This window comes from Chlorocebus sabaeus, chromosome 1, assembly GCF_047675955.1.
Source record: "Chlorocebus sabaeus isolate Y175 chromosome 1, mChlSab1.0.hap1, whole genome shotgun sequence".
Classification (NCBI taxonomy): Eukaryota; Metazoa; Chordata; class Mammalia; order Primates; family Cercopithecidae; genus Chlorocebus; species Chlorocebus sabaeus.
Window position 1 is genome coordinate 129,760,964 of NC_132904.1, and position 20,115 is coordinate 129,781,078.

The following is a 20,115-nucleotide window of genomic DNA, read 5'->3' on the forward strand; positions in this document are numbered from 1 at the left end:
TGATTTTCTGTCTACTTGTTCTGCTATTGAGAGAAGTGTTGAAATCTCCAAGAAAAAACCCTGTGGATTTTTTTATTTCTCCTTGCAGTGCTTTTCAGTTTTTGCATCATATATTTTGAAACTCTGTTACTAGGTACATACATGTTTAGAATTTTTATGTTCTTTTAATGACCTCTTTATCAATTGTTAAATTTATTGTTATGAAATGACTTCCTTTATCATTATGAACTAACCTTTTTTATCCCTGGTAATATTCTTTGCTCTGAAATATACTTTGATACTAATATAGCCACTCCACTTTTCTTTTGGCTAGTATTAACATAGTATATCTTTTTTCATCCTTTTATTTTGAACCTTTGTATCTTTATATTTAAAGTTGCCTTGCTTTTTTAGAAGAAAATCTACTCTAACAATATCTGCCATTTAATTGGGATGTTTAGACCATTTACATTTAATGTGTTTAATGATATAGTTAGGTTTAAGTCTTTTCTCTTGCTTTTGTTTTCCTTTGTTTCATCTGTTCTTCATTCTCCTTTTGTTCTTTTTATGCCTTCGTTTCTATCGGGTAACTCTGTTTTGTCTTTTTTGTTGGTTTATTAGCTATAACTCATGACCTTGATATATTTAAAGAGTAGTGGTTACATGTTTTGCAGAAAGTCTTCAATTTGAGTTTATCTGATGTTTTCTCATGATTAGACTTGGTTTATAGATTGGGGGAGGGGGTCAAGTGCTGTGCGGCTAATGCCTGTTGTAATCCCAGCACTTTTGGAGAATGAAGTGGGAAGATTACTTGAGCCCAGGAGCTTGAGACCAGCCTGGGTAACATGGGAGATCCTGTCTCTTAAAAAAAAAAAAAAAAAAAAAAGAAAAGAAAAAAATTAGCAAGGCATAGTGGCACACACCTATAGTCCCAGCTACTCAGAAGGCCAAGGTAGGAAGATGGTTTGAGTCCAGCAGTTTGAGGCTGCAGTAAGCCATGATTGCACCACTACACTCAAGCCTGGGTGACAGAATGAGACCGTGTCTCTAAATAAATAAATAAATAAATAATTGGAGGAGGGGATAGATACCATAAAAGTGCAGTGCCCTTCTCATCATACCAAAGGGTTTATAATAACATCATGACATGTTACTGGCACTGCTACCCTGATCACTAGGTTTAGGTGGTATCTGCAAGGTTTCTCCACTGTAAAGTTAGTTTCTTTTTCCCTTTCTCTTTTTGAGGAATTCAGCCCACACTCAGGGAGATGGGAATTAAGCTTCACTTCCCGGAGGGAGGAGAATCAGAGAATTTGTGGATGTGTGCTAAAACTACCACAGTAGTCATTGGTGGATCAGATATTATGAATTTGTGGATGTGTGCTAAAACTACCACAGTAGTCATTGGTGGATCAGATATTATGAATTTGTGGATGTGTGCTAAAACTACCACAGTAGTCATTGGTGGACAGAGAATTTGTGGATGTGTGCTAAAACTACCACAGTAGTCATTGGTGGATCAGATATTATGAGGCTGTTCAAGTATTCTGATAACGTTTGTCCATGAATTTTGACAATCATTAGTGGATCTTCCCTATAGCAGTTATTACTATGGTGTTCTAATGATTATTTCCTATTTCCCTTATTCTTTCTACATTTGTTCATTATAAATCTCCTGTAAAGAAAATTTGGCCTCTCTCTCTCATTTATTTGCTTATTCTTCATTTATCCATATTAGTGTGGATTTATGGATATTGTATTCTTTGTATTACAATCCAATAGTATCATAATTTTTTTTTTCTTAAAATCTTCCAGCTTTGGCCACTGGAAGCTTTCAAGTGGCTGGGATTTTTTGTTGTTGCTGTTTGTTTGTTTTTTAGCACTTCCTTACTTTCTGACACTACAGGGTGCTCCCCGCTTATCTTGTATTTTCTGTGTCCAAGAATCAGCCATTTTTCAGGGAGCCCTGATTCCTTTTACTAGAGGATGGTATATAAGAAACTAGACCTGGGTACTAGAAATGCTTTTGGCTATCAGGCGTCACTGCTTCTAGGCTCTCAGTGGACAGGATTAGGAGATATATGTATTTATATCCATGTATACACACATATCTATACTTATTTCTCTATTTGTATCTATGTTAAAATAAACGTTAGTTTATACTGGTTTCTCTGACTCAAATTCAGCACTACAGGGTTAATTCTAGCGTTTTCCCCTTGCGTATTCTTTCTTTGACAGTGAGAAGCTTGGCTGTGATTACCTACAATGTATTTATAGTTATTTGTTTAACCAAGACAAGGATATCTGCTCACACCATTTCTTCTCAACACCATATTGGAGGTTCTAGCCAATGCAACCAGGCATGAAAAAGAAACTTAAAAAAAAAAAAAAAAAACCATGGCCGGCGCGGTGGCTCACACTTGTAATCCCAGCACTTTGAGAGGCTGAGGTGGGTGGATCATTTGAGGTCAGGAGTTTGAGACCAGCCTGACTGACATGGTGAAACCCCGTCTCTACTAAAACTACAATACAGGACAGGACAGGACAAGACACGACAATAACCAGGGGTGGTGGTGGGTACCTGTAATCCCAGCTACTCGGGAGGCTGAGGCAGGAGAATCACTTGAACCCAGGAGGCGGAGGTTGCAGTGAGCTGAGATCGCGCCATTGCACTCCAGCCTGGGTGACAAGAGCAAAAAACTCCATCTCAAAAAAAGAAAAAAAAATCCAAATTGGAGGGGAAGAAGTAAAACTGTCTTGATGTCTTCCCTTATTAGAGAGAAATACTTGGTAGTTTGCAGTCTGTTCTGCCTCAGGAGAGACTGCACTAAAACTAATGTGAATATCTCAAAATTTAACTGTTTTGTAAAGACCACCCCTTCCACTTTCCTTCAGCATCCCAGTTACCGCTGGAATATTTTATAGCATATTTGTTTTTCCTTTAATATGTTAAACCTAAAGCCCAGGTTTTGTAGCTTGAATATGTTTCCTTTTGTTGATATGACAGTGGGATATGACACTGGAGTAAAACAAATCAAACAAATAACTGGTCCCTATCTTCCATGCAGTGGTCTTTGGTAGGTGAAATTCCCTTATGTTTTCAAGTTCGGTTCCTGAAGTAGCTCATCCATTCAGATTCTGAAGTAGGGTGATCACTCCTGCACTGTCTTCAAGATAACAGCGAAGGCTAGTTCCATGTACCTCTGAAGGGTACTGTGAGCCCCAAAGAGGCTCTGCTGGATGGGGGTTAATGCAGAATGTCTGCAGTGGGAATGCAGGTGTAACTTTGAATTATTTTATGTAGCATATGAGAGCACACATTCCTCTCTTGGAATTCTGATACCAGAATCTGTAATCACATGCAAATAGTGTTTATGGGACTGGGCTCACACAGAAAGTAGCTTCATGCCAAGGTCTTATGCTCAGGGCAAATGTTAGGGATAGTGTATTTCCCAGTGAGTTATTTTACTGAACAAGAACATGCCTTGACACACGTTCTGTCTTTAGTCACACACATTGGTCACGCCTCAGTACCTCCAATGGGTCTCATGGCAACAGGCAGGAGGATTTTATGTGTTCATTTGTGCTTTAGAGCCAAGAATATTTTCTAATTCGTCTGATTGGTCTGCAGTCAGAAAAAGTGACAGTGCCAGACTCTTGCAAAGATGGTGACCCTCCACCTATCATTTTTATATTTCCATTTACTTATTTCAGTGTAGAACTGAGCTCATGGTGAGTCAAGCCAAGTGCCATACAGTTCCATCTCCATTGCAGAGGTTCTCCCTGAGTTGTTGGAAACACTGGGAAGTCACTGCCCCACTGCAACAGAAGTGGTGCTGTTATTCAGGCTATTCTCACTTCCTCCTCTCTGTCCTCTCTTTGTCCTCCAGCTTCCCCTTGCCTATCTCCCACTAAACCCAACCTTGTCTGCTCTGCTGCCTTCACTCTCCCTTTACTCTTCCTCCTCTCTCCCTACCGCCACTGCTTTTTTGATATTTTATCCATATTTTTACTTGGTGGTTTGATGGTGAAAGTGCATATAAGACCCAGCCATTCCCTTTCTCTTTTGTCTTTTCTCATAGCTTCGATTAACATGGCAATAATTTCCTCCCCATGATAATCCTGGACTTTCCACTTAGACTTTAAAAACCTTTCAATTGGAGATGGGAGGGGGATGGTTAATGGTCTTTCCAGGTTAGCCGTTTCTTCAAACACTTTTATTGAAGGTGGCTGCTAAGTGGAGTTTTACTCTGATGTCATCTGACTGGATTAATCAGATTTGTGCTTAAGAATTTTTTTTTTTTTTTTCATACAGAGTCTTGTTCTTGTTGCTCAGGCTGGAATGCAGTGGCACGATCTTGACTCACTGCAGCCTTTGCGTCCTGGATTCAAGCAAGCATGTTGGCTAATTTTCGTATTTTTTTTAGTAGAGACAGGGTTTTGCCATGTTGGCCAGGCTGGTCTCAAACTCCTGATCTCAAGTGATCTGCCCTCCTCGGCCTCCCAAAGTGCTGGGATCACAGGCATGAGCCAGCACGACTGGCAAGAGATCTTGTGATGGTTTGGGTTTGGAAATGATAGAATCAAATAGAAAGAAAAGACTGTATTACTCAAAGAAATAGAGTCTGCTTTGATGTCTTCCTGCTAGCTTAACACGGGGTATTACGTGGCACTGCTCTGACCCTGCTTTTAGGGTCGTCACTGGAAGAGTTTTTCATAGAACGTGTATACAGTGAAATGACTTAAGATATTTCTTTTAAGAGGTGGCATTGCTGGAGTATTCGTATTTAGGGTTCTCCAGAGAAACAGAACTATTAGGAGATAGAGAGATAGAGATTTATTATAAGGAGTTGACTCACATGATTAAGAAAGCTGGTGAGTTTAAAATCTGCAGTATGGGCTAGCCGGCTGGAGACCCAGGAGAGTCGATGATGCAAATGAAATCTGCAGGGGCAGTCTGCTGGAGAAGTTTCCTCTTGGAGAGGAGGCCAGTCTTTGTGTTCTATTTAACTGATCAGGTGAGGCCTGCCCTCATTATGGAGGGCAGTCTGCTTTACCGAAAGTTCACAAATTTAAATGTTAATCTCATCTAAAAAACCCTCCAAGTTGACACATAAAATTAACCATTACAGCCAGGTTTATTTGGAATTCTGTGATACGTGGTTGGGTCTTTTTATCCTTTTTTTTCAATGGTCTGTTTTGTATATAACCATTTAGTTAGACCAGCTCACAGAATATAACCGGGACTTCAGCTGGCTGTGCTCCTGTCAGAACCCATATTTGATCGATTTACTATGTATTCTTTGCTGTGTGTATGGGTGAGCGGGTCTGTAAAATGCTGATATGTGTTGTTTATCCACTCCCTACCCCCTATTTTCTCCTAAATTCCTTAAAAAATTGATTAAGGAACTAAGACGTTGTTGCGAAGATGCTATTTTATGGGATATATTATTCTCTAGGGTAGACTCTGCTAAGCAGTTGTACAGCAGTGGTCTGTTGTGAAGGGTAAACACGTGGCCTTTCTCCTCTAGAAAGCCTCGCTGCCGTTGTTTGTGTAGGCCTGGGCCTCAGTGGCTAGTGCAGCCTCACAGTAATGCATGCTGACGTGAGTCCCGGTCAGGGAAAAATGTCTTTTGAGCAAGAGACAAACTGGACAGAATGCTAGCAAGCTAAATATAACTCTTCAGAGAGCCAGACATGCATAAACTAGTTCTTAGTGAGCAACACATCCGATTCAGAGTGGAAACATTTTCTAAAAGAATTTTTTTCCTTCTTGGCTTACTGTAATGATTATAAACCCAAATTAATTTAATTTTTCGTGGAAAGCTAAGACAACCATTGATTTTTCTCTCTCAGCATCTCTGCAGTTATATGTTAGTAGCCATTGTTAATGTTGGAAGCCTCCTGTCTCCCATTGCCCCAGCATTCTGTTCATGAGTCAACAGGCCTGCTCTGCTATTCTGATGAGTTTTGCTCCCACAAGGGAAGAGGACAGGGAGTTTGCATGTTCAGACCTTGATGAATCTGGTAGTTCAGTTTTTCATGGGCCCTCACTCTGCTTCAGGATGCTCACACCAGTGTGTGAAAACTCTTAGAAAAACCCATCAAAATGAGCCAGCCTCTATGGAATTAGGAAATTTGTGGGCTAAGACTAACATTACCTCAACATCTGTTATGGCTTAAATGTATCGTTTTAATAATATTTTATGTTATTCTTTTTACCTGAAGCTGTAGAAGCATTTTATAGCCAGCAACTCTTCAGAATAGTAAAGGAAAGCAGGCATCATCCTCATGCTTAACAATAGAGCTGTGTTTCTGTGCACCAACCCCAGATGCTGGGTCTGGCCCCCCCAGAATGAGTGCCTTCGTAGGGCATCCCAAATGGGGCGGTGCATAGCGTCACTCTGGAGGCTGGGGAAAGTGCAGATCCAGACCTTTCCCAGCCTGTTGAGTTAGAATTGGGGGGCTGTGCTCTAGGGCATGAGGAAGTAGGTTGGGAAATGGTATTTTAAACAAGTGAAGTGATTGTCATATAACTTGTCTGGCATCAGATCCCCAGACTCTGGCAGAGTTTCCGGAAGGTCTCTCAAAACTGAAATAAGAAACTGCAGTTGTTGTCCACAGCTGCTAAAATTGTTCCAAATTAGGAAAGGGAAGGGGAAATAGAACACAGTAGTTCCAGAGAAGAATCTGAGGAGCCGTGTGAGCTAGGAAGGCCATTGTGAACAGAAGCGAGTCAGTATTTCCTCTCCTGCCTTATCACTCCCATCTGCCAGCTCCCTCCTTTTTTTTTTTTTTTCTGAGCATGTAAAATATGTTTTATTGTTCTTTAAAAGGGTTCAGGGTTTGGTTTTAAATCAGGTTGCACACCTTTCAAATCTGACATCTCTCTATGTCAGAATGGTTTCAGCTAGCAGTACTTCATTAAATCCAAAAGAAAATAATTGCTTTAATTTTAAGGAAAAAAATCCAGTTTTGAGAACAGTTAACATTAGTCTTTAATTTAAAACAAAATGAGGGCTAATGTGTCATGTTGCTTTATACATCCTTCTCCTCAATACAGAACCAGGGATGTAATTTTCCTAACTCGGGCAGGGACTGATACTGATGGACGCTGCGTGCGTGTCCATGTGCGAACACGCACACCCCCTCCCCTCAAACAACAAAATTCAGAGTATGTCAAAGGGAAAAGGTTTGTTACGGTATTGATCAAAACCCTTGGAGTCAACACTGTCTATGTTAGCTTAGCACGTATGCTGTTTTGATCTTGAGTCTATATTAATGGAATCTATTGTTATGTTCTGAAATAAAGAATTTTGGATATACCATTATTTTTTACTTTAAAGTCCTAGAAACAATTTCAAAAAGCATTATTTGGTTTTGTTTTCTGGGATGGGAGAAGCAGGAATCTGCAGATTTGCATTCAGTTAAAAATCAAAACTCCAACAACAGGAAATAGGTAGTTCACATAGCCGGCCAACGTTTGAGGTATCATCAGTGTGAAACAAGGTCCTGGTCTGTTCCTACTGGCCTAGCTGACGCTCACAAAATGGGAGGCTTATGGCTCTGCACAGCAAATTCCAGCAGGATAAGATGACTTTAAGCCTGTATTCAAAGCCTTAGAAGCAGGGCACTACTGAGAATGTAGTATTTAGAGGTAAAAATAGTGCAAGAGCCCCTGATGGTGCCCCTCTACCTGCTTTGTCCATGCAGCCTGATCGTAACTGCCTTCCACAAAGGAACAGAAAAACAGCTTTTCTAGATCAGTACACTAAACCCAGCAAAGAATCTGCAAAAATGCTACTACACTGCTTTACAAGCAACACAGTCTCTTCGCTACTCATTGGGTTGTCTGATGTCTCTCTTCTACCCTGTTACAGCCTGTGGACACATACTCACTAGGCATCATTGTTGGTTTTAAACCAGGGATTTTTTTTTTAACCTCAAAAGAACGTAGTAATAACACGGCAATCAGTGGTTAAACTGAACTTTACATATACGGGGCAGTTTGGAAAACATACCACAAGCATTTCTCAAGTTGAAAATATGTGAATTTGCTGCTGCTCCTTTGACCGTTTCTGAAAATTCACAGTACAGATCCTAAAATAAAAATTTTAAGCTACCAGCATTCTCTGATACTAGATAGAAAATCAGAGTAACGCTGCAGCCCACAATTCTACAGGGTGTAGAAAGTACGCCCACTGCCTGGATATCTTTATTGATGGCCTGGAGTCCTCCCTTTTAGAAGACAAGTTTCTGGGATATCCATTTAGCTTTCACTGGTTAGGGAAGAGAAGAATTCAACTCCCAGCTAACTTCTTTGAGAAGAGATTCCTCTTAAAATGCCATTTCCCCACTAATTTATCAAAATAAAAACAAAACAAAAGGCTCTTGGCTACTTTGCCTAGTATTAGATAGGGTTTTGAGGGAAAGAAGCTAACATGAACACCCTTTCATCAGTAAAGACTAAAAACCACCTGGATCATGTAATACATCTATGTCACTGCTTTTTTTTTTTTTTTGGTGGTTTTTAAAATTTATTTAAAAGTGCCCAGGTGGGCTTAAGGCTGCCAGACTGCACGCACGTCTACAGCAGCAAGGGCTTCTATTCCATCTACAACTTAGATCGGGGGAAAAAGGGAGATGTAGGAGAGGAAGGGAAAAAGAGGGGAAAAATATACCACCACCCCTCCCCCCCAAAAAAGGGAAAAAAATCCCACCACAGGGAGATCTATGTGCCAAGCATAATGAAGAGTGTGCTCCCCAAACAGATGGTTCTGCACAGGCTAATGTTCTGCTGGTTTTCCTTAGAGACCTATTTTGAAAAAGTTTAAAAAGACAGGAGATTTCAAAATAATTCAATCCTGGCAGAAATTCAAACTCCAAAACTAGGAGCAAAATCATCCTTCACTGAATTCCTTTTCTCTTTCTCTTTTCTTAAACATTTTATTCATTTTATAGAGATTTCTTTTTTGTTTGCTTTTGTTCCAATCATGAGGAGAGTGGCTGAGGAGTACTGAATCCATCACTACTTTGATGACACAGGTAAGATTCCAGATTCACATTTCCAGGTACCAAGAGTTCCCTCTAAATGCCACAATCAAGTCAGCCTTCATTTACGTTTCTTTCTATTGAACACAGCAATGCCCATTGGTATCTCTGAAGCGTAATCGCATCTTAGGTCAGTATTTCTCCCAAGTAAAGCAGCTGTTTGGAATTGAATGCTCCCCTTTTGTCTTATAAACTGAACTGCGTCTTCGTACTTCATTCCACATTCAATCAAAGCCAAGTGCAACCAGCACAGATGCCCTTCCCAGTCCCACAGCAGAAGGCACTGCAACATAGCAGCCTGGCTCTTCATGAAATTTGGTTTGTAACAGGTTTAACCAATCATCTGCTATCTGATTAGGGGGTGGAGCTCCATCATCAAATGGCCAATCAAGAACATGGATTCCTTCTTTTTCAACTGGAGCTTTATCATATGTAGCATCACAAACTCAACCAAAGTCATCACTCCATACTTCTTAAGTTCCTCTGGGAACTTGTTGAGAGTAGCATTGGTTGGGTTGTGAGTTATAAGAAAACGCATGTTCTCACAGGAGTTCTCGACAGGGGCTGGACGGTTCATTATGGCAAATAAAAAATGTGGGCATGCGTGTGAGTGTGATGGGGAAAGTGAAAAAAAAAATCAAATCTTGAAATGTTTCACAGCAGAAAACTTTGAAAAGACCCCTAAAATGCCTATTATCAGTGTTTTCTCTATTCAACTTGTTTATTCCTTATGAAGCTTCTGTCTTCAAGATAAGCAAAGTATTTAGAATCCACTTGAATCCAAATTCAACTTGGGCCTCAATTTCTGCAGATGGATACCTTCAGACTCCAAAAAAATCCAACTACATACAAACTTAAGCAGCCTTTACTACATTTAGGCACTAGTGAGACAAGTTAAAAGTGTAGATCGCTTTCCACTTGTTTACTTGATGCTCAGTTTTACTAGAGTCATTAAAATAAATATACTTGCAATTAAAAAACAAAACAAAACAAAAAGCCAACTATTTCTGAGGCCAGTCTCCGTGTCCAGGAGTCTTCAAGGCAACGTTAATTATGGCACATAGAACCTCTAAGCTCGTCAGCGAAGACGCTGTGCTGAGCCTGGCAGAAAAGTCTGCGCTCACACTCAGGATCGCCGTAAATGTGCGACGTATATTCCAACGAAAACCGCTGGCGAGCTGGGGACGGGCATGGCCGTCTGGCGGTGGCGGGAGCGAGGAGGCGCCTCTCTCCTCAGTCACCTCAGCGGCGGCGGTGGCGGCGACACCCCAGCCTCGGCGCGCCACACCCAGCCCGGTGGCGGTGCCGCGTCTCCACGAGTCTGTCTTGCTGCCCCCGTTGCCCCCGCTGCCCTGCGGCGTCGCCTCGCGGGGGCCCGGGCCCCGTTGCCCCTCCAGCCGCTCCCCTGCGGGCAACGGTTACAGCCCGGCCGATCGCGCCGCCGTCACCAGCTCTGCGCGCGCAGCGGAAAACAGCTCCCGCCCCCTCTTCTCTCAACTTAGTTCCACATCTTCCCTGGAAGGAAGACGCGGCTGTGTTGAAGATGACGGTGCCAGCTGCACATCATGTCAGAGGCTTTTTTTAGGTCACTTCCCTTGCAAACTCATCCAAGATGGGGTTTCCTCAAACAATGGGATCTCGTTTTAGGCTTCAGGGTCTGATTCATGTTTTCCTTTTCCTACAGATCCTCTTCACGCTTTGTTTGTTGCTTGCTTTTTTAGTTCTGGATAGATTTTAGTATTGTATTTCTTCTTCTAAGATCATAAAATAAAGCAAGAAGTAGGTAGTAAGAGGCAAAACTCCCAGCTTCTGGTTTTTACTTTGTACTTGTAGCCACTGACCTCGCTAGCATCCGATCCCCTGTCTGGGACAGGAGTGTAGTCATCCTTCCGTTGATGGCTGCTGGGAAGCTGAATCGGTGTTGAGAAGGTGCTGTGAGACACAGCATAGAATATGAGCCCCGGCAATACTCAGGAGAGTGTACAGCTCGTTCAAGTCCCAGCAGCACTGTGGGTGGCTCCCTCCTGCTTTGCTTATTATCAAAATGTTGGTAGGAGAAAGCATGGTGTCTACTTTGTTCTTTTCTCTACATTAGACATCAGTCCTACAAGCCGGTTGACAGGCCTGTTCAGAAAAAGCACCCCAATGGGTTCATTTTCTTCTTCAGCAGAATAGTCAACTGATCAACAGGAAGCAGCGCACCTTCACACTTGCTCTGTGTCAAAATCATGCTCTGTGAAATGAAAGGTCCTTCTCTCTCTGCACACTGCTGATTGGATGGCTCCTCATGTGAAAATTTGTACTCTGTATAGCTGGTAGGTTTTCCTATGACATCCCTTCCCTGTCCCACCCTTGTCTTCCCAGGAAAAGCATATATTTTCCTTGTGGACAGCTGTCCATAAAGGTGGAAATGCTAGTAATACTTGAGCCTACTTAACCAGATGACAGTGAAACTTAGAAATTGATCCCAAGGTCCTCTGGCTCTCTACCCTGCATTTGCTTTGCTGAGGCTCTCTAAACAAATGAGGAAAAGGCTGTTGTTCAGAGGTAGTGACTCATATGCAGATGGATGGCCACAGCCACAGTGCGCCCCATCTCTGCCATCTCTCTCTGTTGTCCTCTGTCTGGCCCATGCCGCAGTGCCTTGCAGATTTGTTTGTATGCATGACTTTGTCATCTGTTGCTGAGAGCTGAGAGGAAAATCTCCTGACTGGTAAGTGCCTGTGCTGTTTATCTCAGGGCAACCCACGTTTCTACACGCTTCAAAGCAGGCTTCAGAACTGGGTTACTTTTTATACAGAAGTGCGTGTTGCCTGAGCCTCTATTAGTGTGGTTCAAACATGAGCACACAGATATGGGAAGGATTTTGCTGTGTAGGTCTGAGGACTGTGAGATGGAGATGATTCAGGAAGTCTATGACAGAGCTAGGATAGCAAAGTCAGTTTCTTGCTCAGGTCTTCCTATGTAGAAAACTGTGCTAGATACCACTGTGCATGGCAAGGGGCATGAATCTGGAAGTAAAACTGTCTTCCGTTTAAACTCTGAATCCTAATTTTGTCTCCTCTCCAAATCCCACTGATTATTAGCTGTTCAACACCTAGTTCTGGCCTTGAGGATATCAGTAACTTCTCCCTCTCTGTTTATCATTGTGACAGATAAACTGGCACTGATGCATTGTAGGATAGCTTTGCCTTTGGACCATCTTAGTGTCACTTAGCATTTGAGAAATAAGTGGCTAGATTATAGAGAAGGAATTCTCTAACTTTATTATCTCTTGCCACATTTCTGGTCAAGCATGCACACAATCAAAACAAAACACCAAAGTGTGTAGTTCATCTCTTTCATGGAGTCATAGGAAGAAGAACTGTAGGCATCAGAATGTAATAGAAAGAGTGTTAGACATGGCGTTTAAGAGCACAGCTTGAAGTGCTGGCTCCATCACTTAGCTGTGGACTGTAGGCAAGCCACTTGGCCACATCATCATTTGTAAATTGGAAATGATACCACTTGCTCTGACTGTTTTGAAGAGTGACCCTAAGGAATTAATCTGAATCATTTTCACTTCCTTCCCTACCTCTGGAACTGTGATGTCTGATGGCCCTGGTTTCAAGAATGAGAACTAATGCCATTGTAGTGAGTCATTTTAAAACTTGATGCCTTTCGGCCGGGCGTGGTGGCTCACGCCTGTAATCCCAGCACTTTGGGAAGCCAAGGCAGGTGGATCATATGAGGTCAGGAGTTTGAGACCGGCCTGGCCAACATGGTGAAACTGCATTTCTACTAAAAATACAAGAAATTAGCCGGACATGGTGGCGCACGTCTGCAGCCCCAGCTACTCGGGAGGCTCAGGCAGGATGGTCACTTGAGCCCTGGAGGTGGAGGCTGCAGTGAGCTGAGATTATGCCACTGCACTCCAGTCTGAGCGACAGAGTGAAACTCCATCTCAAAACAAAATAAACCTTGATGCCTTTGAAAATAAATACAAAATTATTTTAATATATTTCTAACAAGTAGGCACAACAGAGAATGGTAGCAGACAACCGCTGCTCCTAGAATCACATTAAGAAAGGCACAGAAGAGAGTGAGTGAGGCTGGTCAGTATCCGGGGGCCTCTTCATCATCACCTGTGCACTCTTAGGACTCTTTTCTCCTCTCTGCACTGGAGTCTGAACAGATATGCCTTTCTTTTTGGGAACCAAGTGCCTCTAAGAAAGCACATATTGACTCCCACAATGAGTCAAACAGTGGTTTTTTTGTTTGTAAAAGTAAAATCAGTCTTTGGGGTGTCGCTTACAGTTTAAAAACAAAAAAGAAAAGAAAGGAAAAAGAAAAGGTTTTCCTCTTGGGCTTTAGCCTTGGCCTGAAACTGAGCTGATGTATTGTTATTATCACTTGAGAGCACAACAGCCTGAGGTCTAGTCTTCTCCTTAATATAGCTGGGGATGCCATTCCATGTGGTTTTAGAAATCCTTTGTTATTACTGCTCACCTGCAGAGACAGGCCTCCTGGGAGTGGACCCCAGAGTCTGTAGCATCAGAATCTCTCCCTGAGCTGGGATTAAATGTCATTGAACAAAATACTTAACAGCCTTTGTCAGCTGTGAATTCAGGCATATTTTGGTACTCAAAGACTTAGAATTTCTGTGTTTGGTATAAAGTCAGATGATATGGTTTGGTAGTGTGTCCCACCCAAATCTCATCTCAAATTGTAATCTCCACGTGTCAAGGAAGGGGCCCTGGTAGAGGTGATTGGATTATGGAGTTGGCTTCCCCCCGTGCTGTTCTCGTGATTGTGAGTTTTCATGAGATCTGATGGTTTAAAAGTGTGTGGCAGTGCCCCCCTTGCTCGGTCACTGGTGTGCATGCGTGCTCTGTCTCTCTCCTCCCGTCCCCTGCTGCTTTGTGAAGAAGGTGCCTGCTTCCCCTATGCCTTCCACCATGATTGTAAGTTTCCTGAGGCCTCCTCAGCCATGTGGAACTGTGAGTCAATTAAACCTTTTTTTCTTTATAAATTACCCAGTCTCTGGTAGATTTTTATAGTGTGAAAATGGACTAATACATTAGAAAATATTATTCTTACATTTTTGTATATTTCTCTTGCTCTGTATTCATTTCCATTCCCCTCTGTATTAGTTTACTAGGAATTGCATAACAAAATACCATAAACAGGTGGCTTAAACAGCAGAAATGTATTTTCTCATAGTACTGCAGGCTGGGAAGTCCAAAATCAAGGTGTTGGTGGGGTTGGTTTCTCCTGAGGCTTCTCCTTGGCCAGTAGATGACTCCCTTCTTGCTGTGTTCTCATATCATCTTTCCCCTGTGCAGGCACATCCCTGGTATCTCTTCAAGTTTGTTTTTTTTGTTTTTTGTTTTGTTTTGTTTTGTTTTGTTTTGAGACAGTATCACTCTGTCACCCAGGTTGGAGTGTAGTGGCTTGATCTCGGCTCACTGCAAGCTCCACCTCCCGGGTTCACGCCATTCTCCAGCCTCAGCCTCCCAAGTAGCTGGTACTATAGGTGCCCGCCACCATGCCTGGCTAATTTTTTGTAGTTTTAGTAGAAATGGGGGTTCACCGTATTAGCCAGGATGGTCTCAATCTCCTGACATTGTGATCCGCCCACCTTGGCCTCCCAAAGTGCTGGGATTACAGGCGTGAGCCACCCCGCCCGGCCGCTCTTCAAGTTCTTAGAAGGACACTAGTCATATTGGATTAGGTCCACACCCTTATGACCTTCTTTAACCTTAATTACTGTCTCAAATTTAAAGCCTTTAAATTTGAAACGTGCTATTCTCTGGGCCTCTGGAAAATCATTGGTCCCTAGATAGCAAGTAGAATAATGATAATAAATGGTCCCCCTTCTAAAATGTTTAACTTATTTATCTTTGGTTATTGGTGAAAGAAGGGTAAGGTTTTAAATAATATGTTACATTTGAGAAAAACTGAAGTGTGCAAAATCATATTAAAAGTCAGTAAGAGGCCAGGTGTGATGGCTCACACCTGTAATCCTAGCACTTTGGAAGGCCAAGGTGGGCAGACTGCTTGAGCTTAGGAGTACAAGACCAGCCTGGGCAACACAGTGAAACCCCATCTCTACTAAAATACAAAAAATTAGCTGGGCGTGGTGGCAGGTGCCTACAGTCCCAGCTACTTGGGAGGCTGAGGCAGGAGAATCGCTTGAACCCGGCAGGCAGAAGTCACGGTGAGCCAAGATTGCGCCACTGCACTCCAGCCTTGGTTACAGAGCGAGACTCTTTCTCCAAAAAAAAAAAAAAAAAAAAAAGTCAGTCTCCAAAAAAAAAAAAAAAATGTCAGTAAGAGTATTAAAAACAGGGCCCCAGATAGTTCATAGCTTTGGCATGTAGAAGAGTTTTGAAGATGGAATTATAAGCACATCGAGTAGTTACCTCTGTCCTGGATTAAGCCACCTAGTTCTGGATTGAAAACACATTTGCTAGTTCTACCTGAAGCAATTAAATCCTGGGAAAACATAAGCCCAGAATGCCAGTTGACCAACTTACAGTGAGAATGAGAGCTCCGTTATCAAAGAAACACTGAAAGAGCAAAGACACTCAGTCAGTCTGTTTGGATTGGTGTAGATTTCTCTCATGCCATTTGCCATATTGTATTGAGAGTATATGTGTCTTTTCCCCCTACTTAAAATAAGTAACTTTTCCAGAAACTTCTTGGGTTCTTAGGTATTATGGTTGGGAATCAGATACAGAGATGAATAAGAATAACTAAAAAAAAAAATAGTGACAAGGCTAACATATAGTGATCTCAGCAAAATGGTGTTCCATTTTGGATGTTCCAGCTCCTGCTCACCAGCAGAAAAATTTAAAAATCACCCAGTAGCTATCTGAACCAACATTGTAGAAGCTCTGAAATCAGTCAAACAAAGATTATAGCAACCGAGCAAACATCTAACCAAGAAGAGCCATCTTTAAACCAGTAGGAAACACTTGTGGCATTTTTACACACCCTTGCCCTACCTGCTCCCTGGCATAGTAGCTGCTTTGGTCTTGAACAGGCAACAGCTATTCCCCAACTTTTCTCTCAAACTAGAGGGAACAGAGCAGACCTTATTTGCAAATTAATGTGTATGTCTGTTCCATCCTTTCTGGGGGATACCTGAAGGCCTAATGCAAGGTGCTTGTCTCTGTCTTGTATAACCAGGGAAACAGGCAGTAAAAGCAGTGGGCACTGCTAGTAAAAGCTACAGAGTGACTATAAACCTACAGATGCCTGAGGAGATTCTGGCTGGACATGTATAGTAGGCCCTGTAAGGCCCAGAGGAGAAGCTGGGTGAGATTCTTAGGAAATTAAGACTCTCAAAAGCATCCACATAAATGAAGGAAAGTAGAAAGCCATGCTTATGTCAGGCAAGACACATGATCAGAAAAGCCCTGAAAAGATACTAAGATTCATCCCAGGCTGGTCTCTAGATTTAGAATAAGCCTAGCTAAGAGAGGAAGGAGTACCCCTGCACAGAGCCGGTCTACAAAACTCAGAGAGGCAGCTATAATATGCTCTTTTTTTTGGCGTCGGCGGGGCGGAGGTTTTGTTTTAGCGTTCGTTCATTTCAGCTTTTGGCACTTAAGACAGTCTTGATTATACTCTTATAATAGCTGAACACAAGGTTAAGGAACCTTAGTAACCACACTTGAAAAGGAATAGTCTTTGCAAAAGAAAGTTCTGAGTTTCAAATGAACTCCTACAGCCTTAAACAATAATTTTTTTAAAAAACACAGCAAATCTTGGGGCAGGGGGACAATCTGATTTCCAGAGTTACCGTATTATAATAATTGAATGCCAGATTTTCAACAACAGCATCAACAACAACAACAAAAAATAACAAAGCATACAAAGAAACAGGAAAACATGACTCATTTAAAGGAACTAAATGGATTGACAGAAACTGTCCCAGAGGCAGCACAGATATTGGACTTATTAGCCAAAGCTATTTGTTTAAAATATGCACAAACACCTAAGGGGAGAACATGGACAAAGAACTAAAGGCAATCAGGCAAACAGTCCCTGAACAAAAGGACACTATCAATAAAGACATAGAAATTACAGAAATGAAACAGATTTTGGAGCTGAAAATACAGTAACTGAAATGAAAAATTTACTAGAGGGGTTCAACAGCAGATTGGTGCAGATAGAAGAAAGAACTAGCAAAGTAGAAGTTAGTACGATTATCAAGTTTGAGGAGCAAAAAGAAAAATAATGAAGAAAAGTAAACCCAGTCTAAGCGACTCATGGGACTACCAAGTGGACCATCATATGCATTGTGGGAGTTTTAGAAGGAGGAGAAATATGGGGCAGAAAGATTATTTTAAGAAATAATGAAGAATAAACTCCCCAAATTTGATGAAGGGCATAGATCCACAAATCCGAGAATCTCACTAGACTTTAAGTAGAATCAACCAAAGAGACTCACACTGAGACACATGATCAAACTTGACAAAGAGAAATTCTTAAAAGTACCCAGAGAGAGGTGACTCAGCAGATACAATTAATCTTCAAGACTATAAGCTGAATTCTTACCAGAAACCTTGGAGGCCAGAAGGAAGTGGGGTGATATATTTAAAGTGCTGCAAGAAAACAATTGTAAACCACAAATTCTATATCCAGCAAAACCATCCTTCAGCTATGAAGCAGAAACTAAGACATTGCCAGATAAATGAAAGCTGAGGGAGTTCATTACCACCAGATCTCTACAGGAAGTATGAAAGGGAGACCTGCAGGTTGAAATGAAAGAATACTTAGACAATAACTTGAAGGTGTATGAAGATATTGAGATCTCCGATAAAGGTAATTACGTGAGTTAATACTTATAATTTTGGTTTATAATTGTGATTTTTGAAGAAATTATAACACAAATCCAGGTCAGTTAGGCCCTGATTAAATCCCAGTAGGTTAGACTCTGGTAAGACAATTTCTCTTTTGGGCAGGACTTGTTAAGGACAGAATGCTTTAGAGGTGTTTCAAAATGGCTAACATTTCCCCTCCCTATGCCAGGAGCACGAGGGGATTTTTCTCCTGTCTTCAGTGAGAGAACCAGGTAGGGCCTCTGGAGATGAAACTCACAAGAATGTCTGGGGGGCCTGCTAAGACTGGGCCCCATGGAGTTTTTAACTCTCAGACTTGTTGGCACTGAGACTCCAACGATTCATCAATTATAGTTTAGGTTTTCCTACTCTAGTACTGGTGGTTCCTGCAGAGGCTTCTTCTCCTGAGTTTCTGCTCTGTAGGTTGGGATTCTCTATCTGCCTGTCTGTCTCTCCAATCTGGAGACAGTGTTTTGACTTATGACCTCAATTCTCGGACAAATCTAAGAAGAGTTGTTGATTTTCAGGTTGTTCAGCATTTTACTTGTCGTCAAGATGGATGAGGGCTTCTAAGCTGTTTGCATGCTAGACTGAGAACCAGAAGTTCTGTGTGTTGGTTTTGTATCCTGCAGCCTTGGTGAACTCATTTATTTATTCTGATATTTTTAGTGTTAGAATATGTAGGGTTTTCTATGTCTAAGATCATGCCGGCTACAGAGATAATTTTCCTACTTCCTTTCCAACTTTGATTCCTTTTTTGTCTTTTTCTTGACAAATTTCTCTTGCTAGAAATTCCAATATCATGTTGAATAGAGGCGGTGAAAGTGGGCATCGTCTTGTTCCTGATTGTAGGGGAAAAACTTTGAGTCTTTCACCACTGAATATGCTGTCAGCTGAAGGTTTTTCATATATGACCTTTATCATGTATAGAAAGTTCTTTCTATTCCTAGTTTACTGAGTGTTTTTATCTTGAAAGGTTGTTGCATTAGGTCAGATGCTTTTTCTGCATTAGTTGGGATGATCATGTGGTTTTTTCCCCTTCACTTTATTACTATGTTGTAATACTGTAATTGATTTGATTTTTATGTGTTTCAGGAAGAAATCCCATTTGTTAGGTACTTAACTCTTGCTGCCTCTAGTCATCTTTCCACCCAAGGGGAGTGGGGACGGAGACACAGTGGTGAAGGTCACAGCCCAAGGGCATAGTCTTACTGAAAGACTGAGACCTAATCATAGGTCTATAGAATGCTTCCCCCCTACACACACACCTTACCCACCATAACATTAAAGGCTTGTTTACTACAGTTTATTTTCCTGGGTAATCATGTCTGGCTTTCAACAAAAAGTACAATGCATACTAAAAAGCAAAAACAGTTTGAGGAAATGGAGCAAGCATCAGAACTCTGATATGAAAGAGATGTTGGAATTATCAGACTGGGCATTTAAAACAACTGATTAATATGCTAAGGGTTCTAATGGAAAAAGTAGATAACATAAGTAGATAACATGCAAGAAAACAGATGGACAGTGCAAGCAGAGAGATGGAAATTTTCAGAAAGAATCAAAAGGAAACACTAGAGATCAAAAAACTGTAGCAGAAATGAAAAATGTTTTTGATGGACTCAGCCTCTGAGCTTGAGGATATGCCAACAGAAACATCCAAAACTGAAAGCACAGAGAGAAAGATGACCTAAAAAATGGAACAGAATATACAAGAAACGTGGGGCAACCACAGAAGATGTAACATACTTGTAAATGATAATACCAGAAACAGAAGATAAGAACAAAAATTTTTGAAGCAATTATGACTGAGAATTTCCCCAAATTAATGCCAGACACTAAACCACAGATTCATGAAGCTCAGAAAACACCACACAGGATAAATGGCAAAAAAAAAAAAAAATTCTAGGCATATAATAATCACACTGCAGAAAATCAAAGATAAATAAAACATAAGAAGACAGAGGGGAAAAGTACCTAGCTATAGAGGAGGAAGAGTAAGAATTACATCATACTTAATAAATACCAAATAATATCATATTTGGATTGTATAGTAATTCTGTGTTTAACTTTTCAAGGAACTGCCAAACTTTTCATGGTGGCTGCACCATTTTACATTCCCATCAGCAGTGTACAGGGTTTGGGTTTCTCCACATCCTCACCAACACTTATTATTTCCCCCCCTTTGAAAGAAATCATAACCATCCTAATGGGTGTGAAGTGGTGTCTCATTGTGGTTTAGATTTAATTTCCT

General features: G+C 41.4%; 1 protein-coding gene and 1 pseudogene across 1 annotated transcript in view; one reads left to right on the top strand and one right to left on the bottom strand.

The window, feature by feature from the left end:
• Positions 1-20,115, top strand: part of JAM3 (junctional adhesion molecule 3) — a 71,242-nt gene that overhangs the window by 36,728 nt on the left and 14,399 nt on the right. The gene's annotated exons all lie outside the window — the stretch shown is intronic.
• Positions 8,885-10,781, bottom strand: LOC140713163 (protein tyrosine phosphatase type IVA 2 pseudogene; annotated as a pseudogene).